General features: G+C 44.3%; 1 protein-coding gene across 16 annotated transcripts in view; it reads left to right on the top strand.

The window, feature by feature from the left end:
- NFASC (neurofascin) overlaps nucleotides 1–20499 on the top strand; it is a 169243-nt gene that overhangs the window by 12697 nt on the left and 136047 nt on the right. The window contains exon 1 of one of the 16 annotated variants that reach the window (XM_039536226.1): nucleotides 5050–5259. The exons of the other annotated variants lie outside the window; for them this stretch is intronic. The gene's annotated coding sequence lies outside the window, so the exon portion shown is untranslated. Of the gene's footprint in view, nucleotides 1–5049; nucleotides 5260–20499 lie in introns of those variants that run through there. 16 annotated transcript variants of the gene reach the window in all.

A 20499-nucleotide genomic window follows, 5' to 3' on the forward strand; every position in this document is an offset into this window, starting at 1 on the left:
TTGTTTGGCATGACTCAGGTCTCTTTAGATGATTGAGGAAGCCCTTGTGTTGGTAATACACAGGGAACACACAGTTCTCAATACAGCAGCATGTTCAATAACTTGCCAGGCCCAGCAGTCTCGTGGTCAAGTGCATTGCATCACATAGGGGATCCATGCTGGCAGCCACATCGCCTGGGCAGGCAATGGCTTAGAGCCCTGTAGAGTCAGCATGCTTGTTCCTTAAGATGGAGAAAGGGACTTGAGTCAATCTCCAGCCTTCCCCTCTGATGGAGAACATCCTCAGGCCCTGGAGAAGGTCAGATCCTGCAGACTCCACTAGGATGTGGAGCTACTGAGGAATGAAGACATATTTGGGGTGGGGGCAGTGGAGGAATCTGGAGCGTCTCTTCCCTCTGCCCCCTCCTTAAAAATTACTATACATTGCTTCATGAATGGAAAAACTCTCTCTGTAATATAAATAACTCCACATGGAAAGCACCGTCCTGCAGCCGTACAGTTTTACTTCTCCTGAGGACATTTCCTGCCCTGCACTGAATAACACTGAACTCCTTATAACTGAGACCCTCCTTCCTGACAGGAGAAGTTGGATTTTTAAGGCCTAGTATGTGTGTACTAGGGATGGGCAAATCTGGAGTTCAGAATTTTATGACTCTCTCAAACTCTTTCCCCAGTGTTACTTTGGTTTTCATCCATTAAAACCATGTGCAATAGGGATGTAAGCACCCATCACCCCCCACCCCAAGTTAGGAGTGGGTGCTCTATGTAGACAGTTTATACAGATTCTCCATTGCTCTGCACCTTGTGCTGTCAGTTACAGCCATGTGAAGTGAGAGTGAAATGCTGCTATTCTGATCTGGTTGCATTTTATACCTGCTCTGTACTTGTTAAAGTAACTGCACGCTGTGTACGAAAGCAGAATCAGGCCACTGTCTTTATTATTTCATAAGAATCTTTCCCATTCTCCCCTCCCCCCCATGTTTGAACACCCTACTTTTATTTGTTCCTCTTGGATTTCCGTTCTCTCTGAAGTCCAGCTATCCAGCCCATGCTTCTTGAGTGTTCTGAAATGTGGGGAAGACAACTTTGGCTGTCCCTAGAATATCCTTTGGCTGCTGGAAGTAACTTTCCTTCTGCACCTAGCCCAGGTACGGTCATATTTGCAATCCCAGCCTCAGGGGAAACATAGCTGGGCGGCTAGTTCTCGGTCAGCGCACAAGTGTTTAACTGTTTAGAGGAGCAGGCAGTTATATGAGGGGCAGACCAGCTTGGGCTACAGGAGCACCTGCTGTGAAGCAATTATCCTCTCATTGGCTTGTACAGCCTGAGCTGTGCCACAGCACCATGCGAGTTAAACATGCAGTTAGTGCTGCTGTGCATTGCGTCTTAGGCTTGAGCTGCATGAGCCTCAGTAAAATTCCCCTCTCAGCACTGCCGGCAATGCAGTAAGTGATTCAGCAGAACAGAGTGAAGTGGGTATGGGAGGCGGCCGGTAAGTTGGTTTTGTTTGGAGGTGCCTCAGCTCAGGGTTCAGGCATCCGTTGGGTGTTGCCCACCTGTCATTTTTGATGCTGCTGTTTGGAAAAGGTAACCTGGGTTGATTTCAGCTCGGCTGGTGACTGGACTTTGGGAAAGACTGAGTTCCCAAGTCCCGGGCAGCAGCTGCGTGAGCTTCTCAGCGGCGGGGCTTGCTTGCTGGGAGCACACGGAGCCATCAGGATTGTTAGTATTCGGGAGTTGGGAGTGTTGGCCCAGCAAGAAGAGAGCTCATTGCTTCCTGTCTCTCAAGATCAAGCCCTGGCAAAGCTCAAAGTAAGTTGCTTTTTGCTTTCTCTGACCATGGCCAGTATAAATACAGCATTAAAAAAGCCACTCTGTAGCTGTTCAGCCTAATAGGGAGTACAGTCTGTTAACCATCTTTCTGATGCCTTGTTACCAAAGCTGGATGTGCCTAGTGCTTTAACTCCTGTTTGTTAGGTGTTCCAGAGATTCCGACCGAATATGCAGTAATGGTTTGCATTTTGGGCTTCATCTCAAACGCTGTACGTAGGCAAAACTCCCACTAAGGTAATGGAAGTTGTCCTTGCATTTAGAGCACCAAGATCTGGACCTTTAGTTAGGTGGCAAGTAAAGGAATAGTTGAACACCAGGTGTTTGCCAGACTTTCTCTCCCAGAACCACTGGTAAACAGTCCAACAGATTCACTTTGGCACTTTATCTTTCTGGGCTTCATGAAGTGAGTTCCATGCCATGTGGCCCTTAGAAACTGCCTCTGTCTTGGTGCGCAGCCCTTAGGAAGAGCACCATGCGATCTTTAAGAGTAGGAGATTTCTGACCAAAATATTTCTCCTGATGTGCATCATGCCGTGTTCCTGTCCTCTGACTAGTTGCCATCCACCACCCTACAGCCGGCTGCATGTCAGCATAGCGGTGAGAGATTTCCTGGTGTGTGTGTGTGTGTGTATAAGGACGCAGGCGTTCTCCCATTCTGTAGGGTATATGATATTGAACTGAAAACCATGGAAGGAAGGGAGCAATGATTCCCTGGCATACTGTTCCAGTCCTTGCAAAGTCCCTGACAGCCTAACTGAGTTAAGGGCCTTGTGGGATTTTGAAGGGGCGGGCAGCAGGGAGCATGGCTGCCTTTAGGTGGAAACCTGGATCTAGGGAAGAGCCATTCTAGGTGGATCTTTGGAATCGAATATTGCTCAGAGCAGCAAAAACTCCAGTTTGTATCCCCGCAGTTGGGATGGGACAGATGGTTAGGGGGACAATGGCTGTTTGACCATTAAGGTCTGTGGAAGGGAGACCCATGATGACACACCCTGAACTTGGATGCCCCAAGGATCAGCCGGTCTCAGATGCTCACAGACCCTGGGCTTCATGCAAGAATAAGGCTATGCCCTCTGCTTTTCCACAAGGCTGCTAATCCTTCATGCCCAGGAAAACTTTCTTTCCAGGAACATTTAGAGTTGAAATGTGCAAAGTGTTTTATGTGGTTCACCCCACCCCTGCCCCCGCCCTCAATCTCATGTTGCCTTTGCATGGATGGCTTGGCCACTAAATTATGAAGTCCTTTGGGATCCAAGGGGCTTGATAGGAATATGGAGGGTCTAACATCCATATTGTGGAAAGGCTGCTGTGGGTCTATAGTTGAGGCTGAGTTGAGTTTTTCACAAAAAGAAGGGACTGTACAGCAAGAGCAGGAGTTATTCACATGAAGGAGTTTTCTGGGGACATTGCCTCCAGTTTAAAAGGGTGGTTTAACGCCTAGAGGTCGAGGAATTCATAAACCAGAGTCCGGATGTTTCCCTACCACGCTGTCCAATCTCCATGTGTCCCTATGTAGGGCTGGAGGTAGATATTGATCAGGAAGCTGCCATAGAGCAGAATAATAGGGTAGCGGACTCTGGGCCTGATTTTCCTCCTGTTCACACTTCTGTCAATCAAGGGCAACTCTGCTGCAGGCAATAGAGCGGCACTGATGTAAGTGAGAGGAGAATCAGGCCCTCTGACAGTCTCTTGGTGTTGAAGTGTACTGCCAATGACACACTCAAAATAAAAGTAAGAGGAAAGGTGGAGAATTAGGGACTGTAACCTTATTCTACCATACAGCTCTGTCCTGATCGATCACTGAGGCGTTGGCATTAACCAGCCACATTTCTAGAATGTCATCTAAGTTTCTGTGCAGAGAGATCTATCAAGGTTGGTTTGGTGTTTTGGCTGGATTACTTGCTTCCATTTGTCCGAAACTTTTGCAAAGGGCATCCAAGCCGTCTAGCAAACTGTGTGTGGATAAGTCACTTTTTCTGTCTCCAGTGAGTTCCAGATGTGAGCGTGCCTGTGCCAAACTTAGTATTTTGATTCCTCACATCTTCCTGGTCTCTGCTAGCTGTCTGGCTTGCTTCTCTCCTTCCAGTTCTGTTGGCTGTCTGGTTTGCACCCCATCTGCCTTTTGGGAACAAGAAGTATCATCTGAAACCAGCAGAAGGTTCTTTTCCCTTTCTGAGCTCTGGCCATTCTGCTGGTTGACTAATTCTAAATCTGTTTTCCATATTAGTGGGTTCCTATTAATATCAGTGAAGGAAGCCTTAATATTTTAAAAGAATGAGGAAGAATGGGCAAGTACTTTAGTGGACCGTGAGTCAGGGCTTGTGGGTTCTGTTCTTGACTTCTCCACTAACTCCCATTAGAAGTCTGTTCTCTTCTAGGTGTGCCCTTGTGCACACAACATTGCCCTCTGTGCCTCAGTTTCTCCATCTATAAAATGGTGGTTGTGATACGTGTCTCAATGTAAAGTGGGTAGTTTGAGGCTTAATTGACATTTATAAAGCCCTTTGAGATTCTTGGCTGGTGGTGCTAGAGAAGGGCAATGTAGTATTACAAATCCTCCCTAAAATGATGCTAATAATCTGAGTTAAACTGCTGGAAGCTATTCCACAATATATGGGGCCAAATGCATTGGTGTAACAGAGCTGAGACACCCTGCTCCCACCCAATTGCCTTCTGTGGGCTCTCACTGGGGTATGAAAGAGCAGAACTTCCTGGCTTTTTGTCAGCTTGATGTGTGCTCTGTGGATCTGTCATATCAGTGCCGAGCTCTATTAAAAAGGGCTGAAACAGAACGAGGCTGCATTTGGAACAAACAAACAAAAATCCTGGCATATAAGTGTCTCTGGCCTCCAGTGCGCGGAACACGGGGACAGGCCCTGACTGGCACTCGAGCCTGTTCTCAGCTGACTCGGAGAGGCGCAGAGTACAGAGTGGGTAGTGTCAAGGGCTACAACTCGTGCATTATGCATGAGGGAAATCCAGAGAGAGTTGGGAGGGAAGAGGGGGAGAGAGAGGAATGGGGGAGCAGTTATTAATAAATGGTCGTGTGTGTTCTCCCATTCACTGCGGCACTTGGAGACCTGGTGTCCTGGAGATAATAAAGCTCTGTGTAAGCCAGAGAAGGCTGCTGAAACTGTGTCGGGGGGCGGATCTTCTGAAGCAATTGAATTATTTTTTCTACTGGACACTGGGAAGGTCTGTTGTGTGTGTCGTGCAGCTGAAGGCTAGAGACGGGTCCGAGTGTTGCGTCCTTGGAAACAGTAGGTCCCAGCGTTCTGCTGCCTGGATGTTGCTTTGGTCTTTGAGAGCTTAACTCAAAATTCCCTGGTCACATGGAGGACCTCCTTGTCTGGGATAGAGGAGACTGAAAGATCCTTAACTTGAACTTCGGAGGGGATAAACATGGCTTAAACGTGAAAGGCAAAGGTAGGCTGGCCTGCATATTATAGCTTGGGAGTTGCATACAGGAGGGGATTTTCATATGCACAGCACACAGAGAGGCGGAACGGAGATGTAGGCATATGTAGTATAATGGTCAGGAATTTTGTATACCCTCATCCCACCCAGCACCGCTTGGGAGCATCTTAAAATGTTAAAGGAGGCAAGAAGACAGACTTTTTCTAATCTTTGTCCGGTCTCAGCAGAACAATAGGTCCAAGTGAATCCAAGCTCCACACAGGGCTGTGTGTTTAGCTCTGGTCGCAGACATCCCTTGTGAATACTGGTACTGATCTTACCTCTTATGTGTGAATCCTTGAGTTACCTGCTGGGTTTTGCTTTGGTGCTGCTGCTGTGAGCTCTGTGCAGCATTCAGGTGCTGTTTGGTGAAATTCATCAAACTCTGGCTTTCTCTTGATTCCCCTGCTCTGCTTTCCAGTGTCTCCCAAACAATGCAGAGATCTCATGACCCTCTAACTTTTAGGTATTTCAGAGTGTCTGGACCATTTGAAACCAGGTAGGTCTGATAATCACTGGTGTAGCTGGAAGTAGAATCAAGCAGTTCATCTCTCTCATGGGGAGAAGAGTGCTAACTTAAGTACCACTTCGGCTATTGTGAGGTTGTTGCCCTGTTTTGAAAGCCCTCTGCAAACAAAACTGTACTGTATACAGTATTGTATGAGATATTCTGAGAAACGTTACTGGAGTATCTTGAAATCATTCAGATGCTTTTTCTGCCTTTTTATATTTAAACCATGTTTCACTCTGATTTTTGTCTGCTCCCATTGAAGCCAATGCCAAAAACGTGCATAGAAACGGGAACATCTGAATGAATTCTAGTTATTTTTAAATGTATTTAGTCACTTTGCTCATTATCTGGAGCTGTAGTCTCTTGCCTCTGCACTTTTTATTCACCTGTTTTTTGGGTGAGAAGTAAAACTGAGGTCTGATCTCTCGTGGTCATTAACAAGCTCTTTACAGAAAAGATGGAGCATTGTCCCCAATGTCCTGGCCAAAGTCTCAATTTGAGTGATTGTCTCCTATCTTCCTAAATTCTCCTGCGGCTTCAGTTGAATGCAGGTGCCTTCTTCACTGCCTGTTTTATTGCATTGCTTTGTGCTGTGAAACAGCACCTCAGAGTTACCCCATTTCAGTGAGAAGTGAAGTGTTTGGATCATCTAGAGAAGAGCCAGTTACCCAACCCTGGCTGCATTATTCAGAGCAAAGGAGCAGGAACCTTGATGAAAAGGATCTGAAATGCCTGGAAATGGGGAAGGAAGCACCTTAGAGACTAAAGTACTCCTCGTTCTTTTTGCTGATACAGACTTACATGGCTACCACTCTGAAATTTTTCTGTAGGCTTTCCCTCCTCCCAAACCACCTCTGCAGTTTGTTTTTTGAGTTTTTTAGAGGAAATACTGGGTTAAAATTGGAGCAGAGCTGTGGAGAAACTGTTCTTCAAGCCATGCTCCGGTAGCAACCCAGAGGGTTTTTCCCACAGAAATTAACGTTGTTCTCTGCATAGTTAATGCCAGCTCCATGGCTTCTACAGGCCCTCCCTGCTCCTCCTCCAGTTGGAGTAGGTGATATAAGAGTGGGGGGGGGGGGCTGATGACACCACAGCACCTGGAGGAAACATGCTCATGGGAAGGAGGAGCTAACTCCCCTCAGAGGTACCCACGATCAGTGGTGCTGGAGCAGGATCTCCCCACTAATGTGTGACTCCAAAGCTGGGCCCCTTCCCTCTTCCATGTAGTCCTTTGCCTGAAATCAGAGCCATGGAGTTGGGAAACAGTTTTTTTTTTTTGCTGTCTGGAGCAGGAGTTATCAACCTTTTTCTTTGAGCCTCCCCTCCCCACAGCATGCTATAAAAACTCCACGGCCCACCTGTGCCACAACAACTGTTTTTCTCCATATAAAAGCCAGGACTGGCATTAAGGGGTAGCAAGCAGGGCAGTTGCCCAGGGCACCATGCCACAGGGGGCACCACAAATATAAGTTGCTCAGGCTTCAGTGCCCTAGTGCATTTAATGCTGGCCATGCTTGGTGGACCCCCTGAAACCTGCTCACAGAGCCCCCCTAGGGGGCCCTGGACCCCTGGTTGAGAACCACTGGTCTAAAGGGCTCTCCCCATGAGTGGGAAATTCAGCCCTCTGCACTATGTTCTGCTTTTTGTTACATGGGTGTGAATTTGGGCTAAATGTGTTGATGTCAATAAATTTCCTCCAGATTTACATTGGTGTTACGGAGATCAGGATTAGACCCTAATATTACAGATCACTTAGCATTTTTATAGTCCTTTCCTTTGGAGTTCTCAAAATCTTGTTGTCATTCTCTGCTTTTCTTCTTTCTCTTTTTTGCTTGGACATCTGTTCTCTCTCTAGAAAACACATTTATTACTGGAAGGGCCTGTTTACAGTGTTAAGTCAGCTGTTTAAAACCAGCTATTCAAAAATCCCGTTGTTCTTCTTTGGCAGAGGACAATCTTGCAGAATAAGGCTGCTTTGCTATGAAAATGTTTCCATGACTAAATATTGGTTTTCGACATTATTAAGTTTAATGCAACAGACCATTTCCCACCTAGCTCTTCTTTTAGGAAGGGGGGAGCATGATCTTGTCCCACTGTTTTTGTCCTAACACACTTTCTATTTTTGTAGTTCAGAAAGCTCAAGTCTTTGTCAATGTAATGAAACTTGTGACCTTATTTCTAGAGTTCTGTGAAGAATAATCTCAAATACCTTATTTAGTGAATTTCTTTCCAGTCAGCTGTCAAATGAATTAGTCAGGAATAACAACTTTTCATTGTTCAGCTAATTAATTCTTCATGGTACATCAAGGTGACTCTTGCTTTCAAGGCCCTGCCTGTCTCATCTGTGGGTGAAAGCAAGATAGCACTAGTTATGTTCAATATTCCAATTTAGTTCCCCTGATGAGATTTGGGAAGCAGTTTCTGATAACTATTGGAGCCAAATTCCACTAAAGTGGCTGCGTCAGGCTGTCTGTAACAGGATTTTATAATGTTGTTGTAACTCTGTTCTCAGATAAAATCTAAATCTCCCAAAAGACTCTTTTTGCACTGGTCAGGGAAATCTAGCTGGAATCTAGCTAGCAGCAATAGTGTTTAAGCTCTGTTAGTCTACATTTTCAACAGTGACTAGTAAATTTTGGGTGTCTCAATCTGAAACACCTTAAAGGAGCCTCGTCTTCCAGAGGTCAAATGCTCATTGTTTTCTGAAAATAATGCTTGAGAGACCTTGAAGGAGGCCTAGTTTTCTGAAACATCTCTCACTTGAAAACTGTCACCCCCTACAAAAGACTTCTGAAAACCTAGGCCAGTTGTTTCTCATAGGAGATGCTGGGGTGTGTGAGAAGCTATAGTGTTGATGAGGCTTTTGTGCTCCTTCTCAAGTTGTCCTGATGTCTTTCTCCCACATGTTTTTTTTCTCCCCTGTCTTGTAATTGCATGTTGCAGTTCCGATGTTTGAAAGCAGTTCTAAATTATACCTTCCCTGAGTTCCATGCTGAGCAGCTGTAGAGAAGATGCAACAAGAGTCATTAGTCACACTTAATATCTAGCCAGCTAGTTAAAGATGAGTGGGTGAAAAGGGCATAGTAGACAGCAACCTTGCCTGTTTCTCAGTAATGACCCATTAGTGTATTATGAACAAATATAGATGGAGGGGAAATAAGAGTGAATTGGAGCTAATACGGAGCTGACTGTACCTCTGGGATCTGGGGTACGGTGAGTATATTCTACATGTTTTGCTCCGTGGCTAAATTAGCATGAAACTGCACCGAAAATCATTAGCATGAGCTGGCTGAAGTGTAACTGTTAGCTATGTATAGGATGACCAGATGTACTGATTTTGTAGGGACAGTTCTGATTTTGGGGTCTTTTTCTTATATAGGCTACGCGCGCTCTCTCTCTCTCTCTTCCCCGATTTTTCACATTTGCTGTCTGGTCACTCTATCTATGTAATAGACTCCCCAGGAGATGCATTGTGTGCTACAGGGATTTCAAGGGCAGGCAGCATTCACTACAAATCATGTTGGTTTTTCCGTGCCTGTCTCATCTCTTGAGACTCTGCTGCAATGAAACTATCTAGCACCTGTTTCATTGGGAACTGAAGGCCTTGATTAGCTCGGGCTTGAGTATAGAGTGAGCACAGTCACCTGTAGGGTGACCAGATGTCCCGATTTTATAGGGACAGTCCCAATATTTGGGGCTTTTTCTTATATAGATGTCTGTTACCCTCCCACCCCTGTCCCGATTTTTCACACTTGCTGGCTGGTCACCCTAGCCACCTGCCTCCCCTAAGGCTGGAGACCAGCAGCACTGTCCACTCAAAAGAATACTCTTTCAATTCCCGTCCCTCTGCCTCTGTCTCTCACACTACACCCACCCACAACCCAGCCAGCAGGGGAGGGGAAGTCCAATGGTGAGTGAACAGACATGACTGTTTATGCAAGGCCAGATTTACACAGGTGCGTAGGCACCGAAAATGTGGGTAGGTGCCTGAATACCTTTGTAAACCTGGCCCATAGTCTTGGGGTGTATGTACTGGTGTGTTCCTTTTAAGCTACCACAGTGTTATAACTTGAGAACCCAGCTGGTAGTGGAGTCTCATACCCAAGCAGTTAAAGTATTACCATGCTTCTGAAGTGGCTCCATTGATTTCTAAGGCCTGGTCTACACTGGGGGGAATCGATCTAAGATACGCAACTTCAGCTACGAGAATAGCGTAGCTGAAGTCGACATATCTTAGATTGACTTAGATTGACTTACTTCGCATCCTTGCAGCACGGGATCGATGGCTGCCGCTCCCCCGTCGACTCCGCTTCTGCCTCTCGCCTTGGTGGAGTTCCGGAGCCGACGGGGAGCGCGTTCGGGGATCAACGTATCACATCTAGACGAGACGTGATACATCGATCCCCGATAGATCGATCACTACCTGACGATCTGGCAGGTAGTGTAGACATACCCAAAGAAATGACTGACTAACATTTGTAAGATGAGGCCTTAAGTGTTTTTATGTTTTTAAAAAAAAAATTACAAAGAGTGGGGGAAGGGATGCAACATGAACATGTTCTCCTTAGTGCAGGTCTGGGCTCAGAGTGAGTACTGGCTGCATGAGTCAATCCAAAAGCAAGAGAGAACCACAGGATCTACAGTTGAACCTCGGAGTTATTTCCCCCCCACCCAAAAAGGGGCAAATAGCGGTACAGTACTGTATTAAATGTAAACTACTGTACTAAAAAAAGGGACTTAAAAAAAAGATTTGACGAAGTAAGGAAACTTTTTCTTTGCTTGTTTCATTTTAAATTAAGGTAGCTAAAAGCAGCATTTTTCTTTTGCTGTATTAAATCAATATTCAGTTGTAAACTTTTGAAAACAACCATAATGTTTTCTTCAGAGTTACAAACAGCCTCCATTCCCAAGGTGTTCATAACTCTGAAGTTCTGTGTCTGCATCCAGCAGTCTCAAAAGAAGCCCCTTATACTAATATTTTAGTTTTGCTTAAATTGTAATGTGAGCTGAATTTAGAGGAATACAAGATGTCTAAGAGCAGTGGTAGATGGCTGGTCTCTGCCAACTGCTCTGTGTCCCCACCAGTGTGTATTTTTCCCCAACAAGAAGTTTTTAAGTAGAACCATGGACTGAAATTGGCATGTCAGAATGAAAATTCCAGTAAATGACGCCCTTCCCTCTCTTGCAATTAACACCTTTTGCAAAGGGGAAATAAAAGGGAAAGTCTCCCACTTGGCAATTTCCTTGCATTGCTGGGGGCAGAGACACAGCTCTGACTAATTTTTCATGAATAATTTTTGAAGTAGAGTCTGAATTCCACCCCCCGATTTGTTCACATGGGAATTTCTGTGCATAAATGCTGGTTGCTATGGATACATGGAACGGCCATGGTCCCAATGGAACAAACCAAACAGCTGAGGATACTGTTACCACAATTGGGGTCTGCGTGTTTTGCCAAGCAAGGTTTGAATGGTGATAACTTTGCAAAAGGGAACTGTAACCATTGCTACAAAATGAAATTACTCTACCTGATTCAGCTGTGGCATTGACTGGTGCAACCCTGAATGACTTTAGTTATTGTTGCATCCACTTAAGTCAGGACCGAAGCTGGTTCACTGTGTATCACACACATCCCTGTGAAAAGGAAACTCGTTTCAGCTTTTGTGGAAGCATCCAGGTTACCAGCTGCACATTTTCTTCCCTCCCCCATGAAACCCACAGTCTTAGCTTTAAACACTGATCCCAATGCTAATATCCCTCTTGCATTTCTCAAGCCACAACAAGACCTTGATGGTGGAAACCTGTTCGTTTAGAGTAAATGAGGGATGGATAAAATGCTGCTATGATTTAAACTTACAGCACGTCTGGTTCACAGTGCTGGTCATGTTGACACATTGTTCTGCCAGGCTCCTGCCTGGTGGTGGTGGTGTCTGTGTGTGAAAGAGACAGACTCACTTAGCTGGAAGAATATTTCCAACATGATCTCCATGGCTTCATGTAGGGAGTGTTTCAAAGGTGATTCCTTTTACCTTTCTTGGGTAAAGCTCTTTGGCATTCTGGTATTAAATGACAGCAGTCTGTAGGCCTCCACGTGCTAGGCACTGTGTTTACATACAGCGAGACACGTCCTGTCCCAGAGAGTTTACAATCTAAATACACCAGACAGACAAAAGATGGGATGGGAAGCAGTGGCAGAGAGGTGAAACGGCTTCCAAAATCAAATAGCAGACCAATGACAGAGCCAGGATTAGGTTTCCTACTTCCAGTCCCGTGCCTTATCTGACAGGTTATGTTGCCTCAACACCACACGGTAAGACAGCTGTGTTGCATTGATAAATAGCTTCTCTTTACATGTCACCCTTCATCCCAAAGGATAAGAGAGACCTTGCCAATCCATGGGCCAAACTGTCACCTGTACAGGTTAGTCCCACCTACAGGACAGGAAACTCCATGAAGCTTATCTCCCAGAGCCTGATTCTGATCTCTCACTGGTGCAAATCGCATTGAAGAAAATGGTTATGCCAGTGTAAAAACACTGTATGTGAGGCTAGAATTGGGCCCCACCCAAGTATCTGACTGATCATCTCCATGGGGAACTTCCACTTACCTACCTCAAGATAAAGGGCTGAGTCGACCCTTCTGCAGTATCAACCTGGGGCTTCAAAGTGCCTGTGTATGGCAGACTTAGACATCTAAGCCATCCCCTATGAGAATGTAAGAAAAAGTTCAGTAGCCATGACGATCTGTGTTCCCTTCAGAATGGAAGGCAGGTGGGGAGGAAGACGCAAATGCTCCTTGAGGAAGCTGATCAGAACTTCAATGCAATAAAAGGCCCTTACACTAACTTCTTCGGGTGCATCCTCACTGCTCCAGTCAGGTTTCTTCTTCAGGAAAAATGGCAAAGTCCCCCAGTCATGTTGAAGGGCACAGTCACCCTCCCCGTATTCTTTTTAGCCCCCATCATCTCACCCCACCAACTTTCCTGCTTCCCAAGAGGTGCTGCTTGACCGCCAGACTGGAGCCTCAATGAGGCTTTTTCTTTGGGTTTCACGTTGTCAGAAACCTCTCTTGTAAGTAAGAGATCAGTGTCTTTTTCTCATCGTTAATGGGTTTTTTAAGGATACTGGTCTGTCTAAATATTTCAAACAGTCATCGGCTTTTAAAATGCCCTTGCTACAGAGGACAGAAGTTGTAATGGACTGTGAGCTACACACAGTTGGGTAAGAATAAATGTTAGAGGACTAATAGATCAGAACTGAGGTACATTGACAGAGCATTGTACTTAAGGAAGCCCAGTCATGCACTTGCGTTATGGTGAACTTGGTTATCAAGTACATGTTCTCATGCCCAGCACCTGCACACTAAACCCAACAACCGGGGAGGAGTTGTCCAGTGGGTAGTGTAGAGAATTGAGAGCTACAAGATCTCTGTGTGTGTGGTGTTTTTATTTTTATTTTTTATTCCCAACTTTCTACTGATTCTTCCTGTGCAACGTGGAGCCAAGTCACTTCACTGCTCTGTACCTCAGTTTCCACATGTGTAAAATGGGGAGAGGAATACTCTCAAAGGGCTATTGTAAAGCTGAATTTGTAATGTTTGTACAATTTTTTTAGATGCTCAGCTGGAAGAGGCTTGAACAGTGCAAAGTAGGGTTATGAATGTCTCTCATTCTTGACTGGCTCTGTAAATGGAGAGCAGTGACAAAAATGCAAATATTATGAGAATTGTATGCATTCTTGAGAGGGAGTGAGATTTTTGCAACTGTTAAACATCCAACTGTCACATGACCCATGTTTGGAAGCCAGATAAAGGATCCTAAGGTTACTACCTAGAATAGATATTTGTTCTCAAGCTAATTGCATGCTTTTAGTCATTTTCAAATAATAGTGTGCCAAGTTTTTTCTGTGCTGGGACCTGACAGTGATGGAGGTTTTTTATGCACTTTGTCCGAAGGATAATGAGAATTTATAATCTCAGCTGCTCGTAACCAGCCAAAATACCAGCTGTTTGTAATTTACAAGATCAAAAAACCGAATGTGTTTTTTCAAATAAACAAAAAATATCATGGGTATATTAAGCTGTCTCCAGGGGCCCAATTTTGCCACACTTCTAGTATGTTACTCCACAAGTAGTTCTGTTAAAGCTAGTGGAGTTATTCATAGAGTTAGGTACTGCTGGTCAGGAGTAAGAGTGCTAGAAACAAAATCCGGCCTTAAACTTGTGTAGCCCTTACTCAATTAGTTCCGTGCCTGTTTACCTTGGAAACTCTGACAATATCCCTGCCAGAGCTGATGGGCACATGATTGGTGCCTTATCGTGCATCTGAAAATCAGGTCTGATTCTAGTCTGTTTGGGCAAACTCCTTGTTGAAATCCCATTATATTAAAACAGAAATCTATTTCCAACCTAATAATTTCAGGAATTTTAAATATTGGAAAAATATATTGCAAGCATCCTCTCCATAATCAGCCCACTGTTTTGTGGGGTAGGTGATTTAAGAGCCAATGGTACCATTCAACAAGGAATCGATACTCTTTCTACATTGCGATCACTTTAAAAAAGGGATTGCCGGTCTAACATAATGCACAGCCACAGTAATCAAGAAACTGAGCGGCTCTGTTATTACTGTGTTGTAGAATAACTGTGGGAACTGGCACTTTATGCCATCGCTACAGAAAGCACTAATTAGAGACCGAATTCTGATGTACCTCAAGTCACAGAACACATTTTAGGCCTAATCCTGGGGAGATGCTGAACAACTTCTCTGAAAACCTCTGAGCCTGCCACTCCCATTTGAATGATGCTCAGCACCTTGCAGAAGCAGGTCCTATAGTGGTAGCACTTGTCAATTTCCATGATGATTCTTTAGTACAAATTTATAGGGCCTGATTTTTCAAAGGGTGCTGAGCACCTCCAGTTCCCATTGACTAAAATGAGATTTGTAGATGCTCAGCAGTTCTGAAAATCAGGCCAGTGACCCATGAGGGCAGCTTTATTTTCCTCCATCCTGCTCTTAGTTCCTTGATCTAAGAAACTAAAAGTAAAAGTTACAATCTTCTAAACAGCATCTAAGACTCTGTCTAGGAGAAACCTTCAGCTCGTCGCTACACAAGTTGCAGTGTATGCCTCTTGCTGGGAGTATGAGCTTATTTCTGTATTATCAGAAAAACATGCTCATGTGCTACGTCAGACGCATTCTAATCTTGTTAACGGAAGCCCCTTTGTACCAGCTGAGTGGACACCCAGAGGACCATGAAACTCCTGACTTGAAATTAAAGCTTAAAAATTCTAGTACCAAACAGGATATCCATATTGAATGCAGGGACATAGCCAGAGGGGAATCAACTCCAACCCAGAAATGATCAAACTTGTGGCTTCTTCCTTCCCAGGGGTTTAGAATAGAGCTCTACATAATGTCATACTTGCATTGCCTTGATTTTTTTTTCTTTCTTTCTTTCTTTTTTTTAAGCTTGTGAGCAGCAAGACCATATTAACAGGGCTGGAAGGCAGAAATGATTTCTCTCCCCTCAGTAGTTTTTTAAGATGTAGCAAGTGAAGCTGGTGTTCTCCCTCCCTAATTCTCTTTGTTCTTTGAGGGGGTTTAATAAACGGGCTGTGAACATAACTGTGGGGAGATGATGATTTAATGTAGCTGTCTTTTAAATGCATGCTTGACTTATTAAAATTCTTAAGACCATGAAGCACAGACTTTAAGAAGTGCCTAAAAGATTTAGGCTCCCAAATTCCATTGGCTTTCAAAAGGAATTGGAAGCCTAATTCCCTTAGGCAGCTTTTGAAAACCCCAGCCTAAATCTGCAAGCGTGACAGCTGAAAGCATTGCCCTGGTGCACATGCTACTTGGTTAATTTATTAGGGTTCACAGGACATACGGATTAGTGGAATATCTGTTACGAACAGAGGTATGCTGAAAATTGGATAACATTAAAAAAAAATAAAGGAATTTGCTTATTTTTTTAAAAAAAGCGGCCCAACTCTGTGGCCCAACATTTTGCTTTGTATGCATATTTGTTGAAAAGAGGACTACCCAAAATGATCTTGTTTTGAAACCCAAATCAACACTTTTGTATCAAAATTCATTCTAAATAACCATGTGCAATTTTGAAATGTTGCATATTTTTCAATATGAAGACAGTAGTTTTGTGACGGTTTTACAAACAAGATAACCTGTCTTGCAAAATCATGCCAAAAAATGAAATAAAATCCAACCAAGAACTCAACCTTTTCCAAAAAACTATGAGAGATCATACAGCTTTAATTATGAGTCATGGTGGAACATGTCCTACATCTGTATATGATTTACTAGTCCTGCTAAAGGTCAAGAATTTGGAAGTTTGAGACCAGATATTCAAAAGAGCTTAGTATAGAGTGTACTAAGCTCTTCTTAAAATCTGGCCTGTATTTTGCCTAACTGGGAAGTTGAGTTCTTCCAAGAATTCTGACCAGAGAGGGGAAAAATATTGTTCAATCTAAACTGCAGGGGAAGTTTTAAGGGAGTCTTTGAAGTGGAATTTGGTCAGGATGCTAGGACTATTCTGGAGAGATGCTGTGGGAGATTTAATGATCCCCAGTGTTTGGGACCTGGGTTTGTATATCCCATCCATAGAACATTGTTTCGCAGCATAGTGCCCATTAGCACTGGGTTCAGTACTGACTCAGATGGAGTCACCTCCAACGCTTCTTGCGGTGCTATGACTCATCTCTAATACACATACTGGCTAGTTCCGTGCCTGTTTACCTTGGAAAATCTGACCATCAGCCAGAGCTGATGTGAATTGAAGAAAATTTGTCTGAGCTGTCCCGCCCCCTGATGGGAAGCTAGATAAGAAAGTTTTTAGAAAACTGGAAGTTATACCTCACATAAATTTTGGCACAAGGAGCTTAAGTAACTTGCCGTGGGTTAAGAACATAAGAGTGGCCATACTGGGTCAGACCAAAGGTCCATCTAGCCCAGCATCCTGTCTTCTGACAGTGGCCAGTGCCAGGTAGCCCCAAGGGAATGAACAGAATAGGACACCTCAAATGCAGATTCAGCACTTCCTGGCTCCCAGTCATTTCCTCTAACCACTAGACTATGCCACCTCTTCTCAAACACAGTTGTAGGTTTGGTTTTTTTTATTCATGACTTTGTAACAATGAGTCTTTATGAACCAGAGCTTCATTATACACTGTTAGAGTGAGCTGTGGAAAGATGCAACAAACAGGCATTTGGGGTACCCACAAAACACCTTTTCTTTTATGTTATCTTTATCCTGCCATGGGCTGTAGTGTAGATATATAGACTTATGTTGGCAAAACTTAAGTTGCTCGGGCATGTGAGTATTCCATCCTCCTAGGTGACATAAGTTACACAATGTAAGTGTTTGTGTGCATGGCATGACGTAGATGGGAGAGCTTCTCCTGCTGACATAGCTTATGTTGCTTGCAGAGGTGGGGTTTTTTTATGCCGACGGGAGAGCTCTCTTCCATCGGCATAGAGCATCTTCCCCAGAGGAGCTGCAGTGGCGCAGAGGTATCAGTCCAGCTGCAGTGCTGTACATCTAGACATATCCTAATGACCTGGCTTTCCTCTGCTTCAGTCCTCGATCTTTAGAGAAGATTTACAGTCAATGAGGCTTGGGAGGAAAAGTATTCCATGCCTTGTGTGCAAACTGCAGCTCGTGGGCCGATGGGAATATTTTACAACCTACAGCAAGGAAAAAAAAATTTAACTTTTTGAAGTCCAGTTCTTTAACAGAACAAGTGAGGGGGGATGGACTATGTAACCTGACCTTTAGCAGCACTGACTTCTAGGAAAACTCCCACTAGCCCCTAATCCCAGTGTTCCTAACCCCAACACTGGGCTTCTTGTATGGGAAATTTAATCATCACCCTGAAGCTTGAACCCCTCTCTTCATCTTGGCATTTCAAAGGTTGGTGCAGGCACCAGTGTGTCCACCCCAGGAGCTGCCATTTTGCTCTGGGCTATGTGGGTGCTGCCGCAGAGTAGCTGGAGGCTTATGTTGGGGTAACCGAGCACGGAATAATTTCTCTTTCAAGCTAGCAGAACTGTAGCTCCATCCAGAGAAGCCAGATTTGGGGGACAGGCTTCGAAGAGAGAGGACAGTGACTCAAAATGAAGAACACAATAAAAACATATGAGGCTTCCATGATGAGTTCTTTCCTTAATGTGCCCAGGGCGAAGACTTACATAAATCTCGGTTTCAACAGTGGCAGCAGGCAGGATTGATTGGCACTGCCTACTCTGGGTTGGATCAGGTGCATCATTACTCATCACTGTAAATTGGCTCTGGGACATGGCACCTTCACATGTCAGTTTCGCCCACTCACTTGCACAAGTCATCAACCTGCATGGCGGTTGGTGAGCTCGCATTTCTTTCAAAAACTTACAGGCATACCCAGTGAAATCATAGCAGTGTGAGTGGAGGAGGGGAGGCTGTATATTTGGAGCTAAAACAAGTAATATAATTTGGAATAGGGTACAGATGAGAGAGAAAAACACAAACTTACACACTGAAATATATTTTCATAAGGTAGTTCAGGTTTTTATTGATTGACTAGAAAAAGACATTGATAAATTGGAGTGAATGTAAAGTGAGGTGTAAAAGAATTATAAAAGGCTCAGAGCATGAGTATTGAGGGGGCTATACAATGTAGTGTGTAGCCAGATTGTGAGATTCTTATATTTTTCACACTAGTGTAAGTGAAATTAGAATCTAGTCCAAATCCACTAAGGGTGGGGAGTCTTTCTATTGACTCCATTGGGTTCAGATCCAGCCCTAAGGGAAGAGCGATGATGTGATGGCAACCAGCATGAATCAAATCCTGAAATCCTAACTCTCTCTGACATCAGCGGGCCAAATCTTGAGTGGTGCTGAGTGCCATTAACTCCTGTTAACTTGAACAGAGCTGTGGGTGCTCAGTACCTCTCAGGATTTGGGAGCTTTGCCTTAAGGATTGAATAAAAGACAAGTAAGGAGTTGACCCTGTATAAAGATTTAGGAAGAAATAATACAAAAGGAGTGAATTATTTAGGAGTGGTGTAACGAGGGAATGGCCTGAAGCTACAAGTGAAAACATGACGTACACAATTGCAACCCTTTGCAGCAAGGCAGTGTGGTAGAGCGGGTAGAGTGTCAGATCAGCTACTCAGAACTCCTGGGTTCTAATTCTAGTTCTACCACTAATTTTAACTTTGCATGGACCCACGTTTTCAGAAGTGCCTCTAAATTTGGTTGCCTCGGTTTCTGAGTGCCCAGCTGGAGACACAACGGGCCTGATCTCTCAGAAGTGACGAACATCTCCATCTCCACTTGAAGTGAGTGAGAGCATCTCTGAAAATCAGACCTAAGTGTCTAAAGTTGAACACCCAAAATTAGTCACTTTATAAATAAATAAATTAGGCTTTAGCCTCTCTGCACCTCAGTTTCCCCATCTGTAAAACAGGAATAAATGCCTTTTAACTGGGCTATTGGGAGGCTACAGGCTATTTTTGAATTTTAAAAGGGATTGTAGAGCAGCAAAGTTATTAAACTAAAATTTCCTAACAGTAAGGTCAGTTACACAGTGGAGTAATGTGCCAAGGGAGGATACTGAGGATCTATTTCTTAGAAGTGTTCAAGAGCAGACTAGATCTGAACTCTTTCCCACAAATACCCTTAACATAATTAGGAGCTATGCATGCATCTGGCAAGGAAAGCCAGCCCCAGAGAGAGGTAGCATAGAAGAGAGCCTGTGTTGTTAAAGGACGTAGAGTAGATGATGCAGGAGGTCTTACAGCCTTGTCATTTGACTCTCCTTAAGTTTTTCATTAATTGTCCCATATTTTTCTTCCTCCTTCTGTGTATTCCAGTGTTGTCTAGAGGTTGCACATCAGATAGCTCAGGGATGAAATGTCAGTTTCAATGTTCCTTTGCGTTGTCACTGCTCTTTAAGTGCCTGGGGTTTGAAATTAAATGTCAAAGGGATTTTTTAGCGCATGGAAACCAGATGTGCTTGAAGATTGTCTTCGGGAAGGATGGAGCGGCTTAATCATGTACATTGAATCTTCTTAGTGAAATTGACTCACAATGTTACTGGCTAATGCTGAACAGGCCATTATGGTGTATAATAGCCTCATTGTACACAGCTGGGGTTACTGAAACCTCACCTAGCGGGGCTAATGTCCGTCCTGTGTGCTGAAGACAGACATGGCATCTGGCAGCTAGGTACCTCTTGCCAGCTTTCTGTGAAATTACAATGACAACAGCCTGGGGGCCCTCATCTGGACTGTGGCAAAGGGATGTGTCACTAAATACAGATCACTTACTAAATCAATAAACAGCGGTCACGTTGCCATCTTGTTGGTGACACTTTTTGCTTCCATCTAATTAGAGAGCTCCAAGGCATGTTATCTAAGGAGTTGGAAATAGCACACAGGAGAGACGCCCCAGAGGTCCAGACATGGACTGATGGTGCTCTGCCTGTAATAGACAAGGGTGACCATCAAACAGATGTTCTCTGTCAGCAGTGACTCGAGAATTTTGATCTGGTCCAAGAGGGAACTGTAGGACTAATACCCACAACTCTTCCTGGGATACATTTTCCTTTCAGTGATGTCTGTTCCTTGCTCCAAAGAGCCCAGAATATAAAGACCTGGTTCTGCAAGATGCTGAAGGCTCTCTACTTCAGCGGGAGCCGGT

Source organism: Mauremys reevesii, linkage group 4, assembly GCF_016161935.1.
Source record: "Mauremys reevesii isolate NIE-2019 linkage group 4, ASM1616193v1, whole genome shotgun sequence".
Classification (NCBI taxonomy): Eukaryota; Metazoa; Chordata; order Testudines; family Geoemydidae; genus Mauremys; species Mauremys reevesii.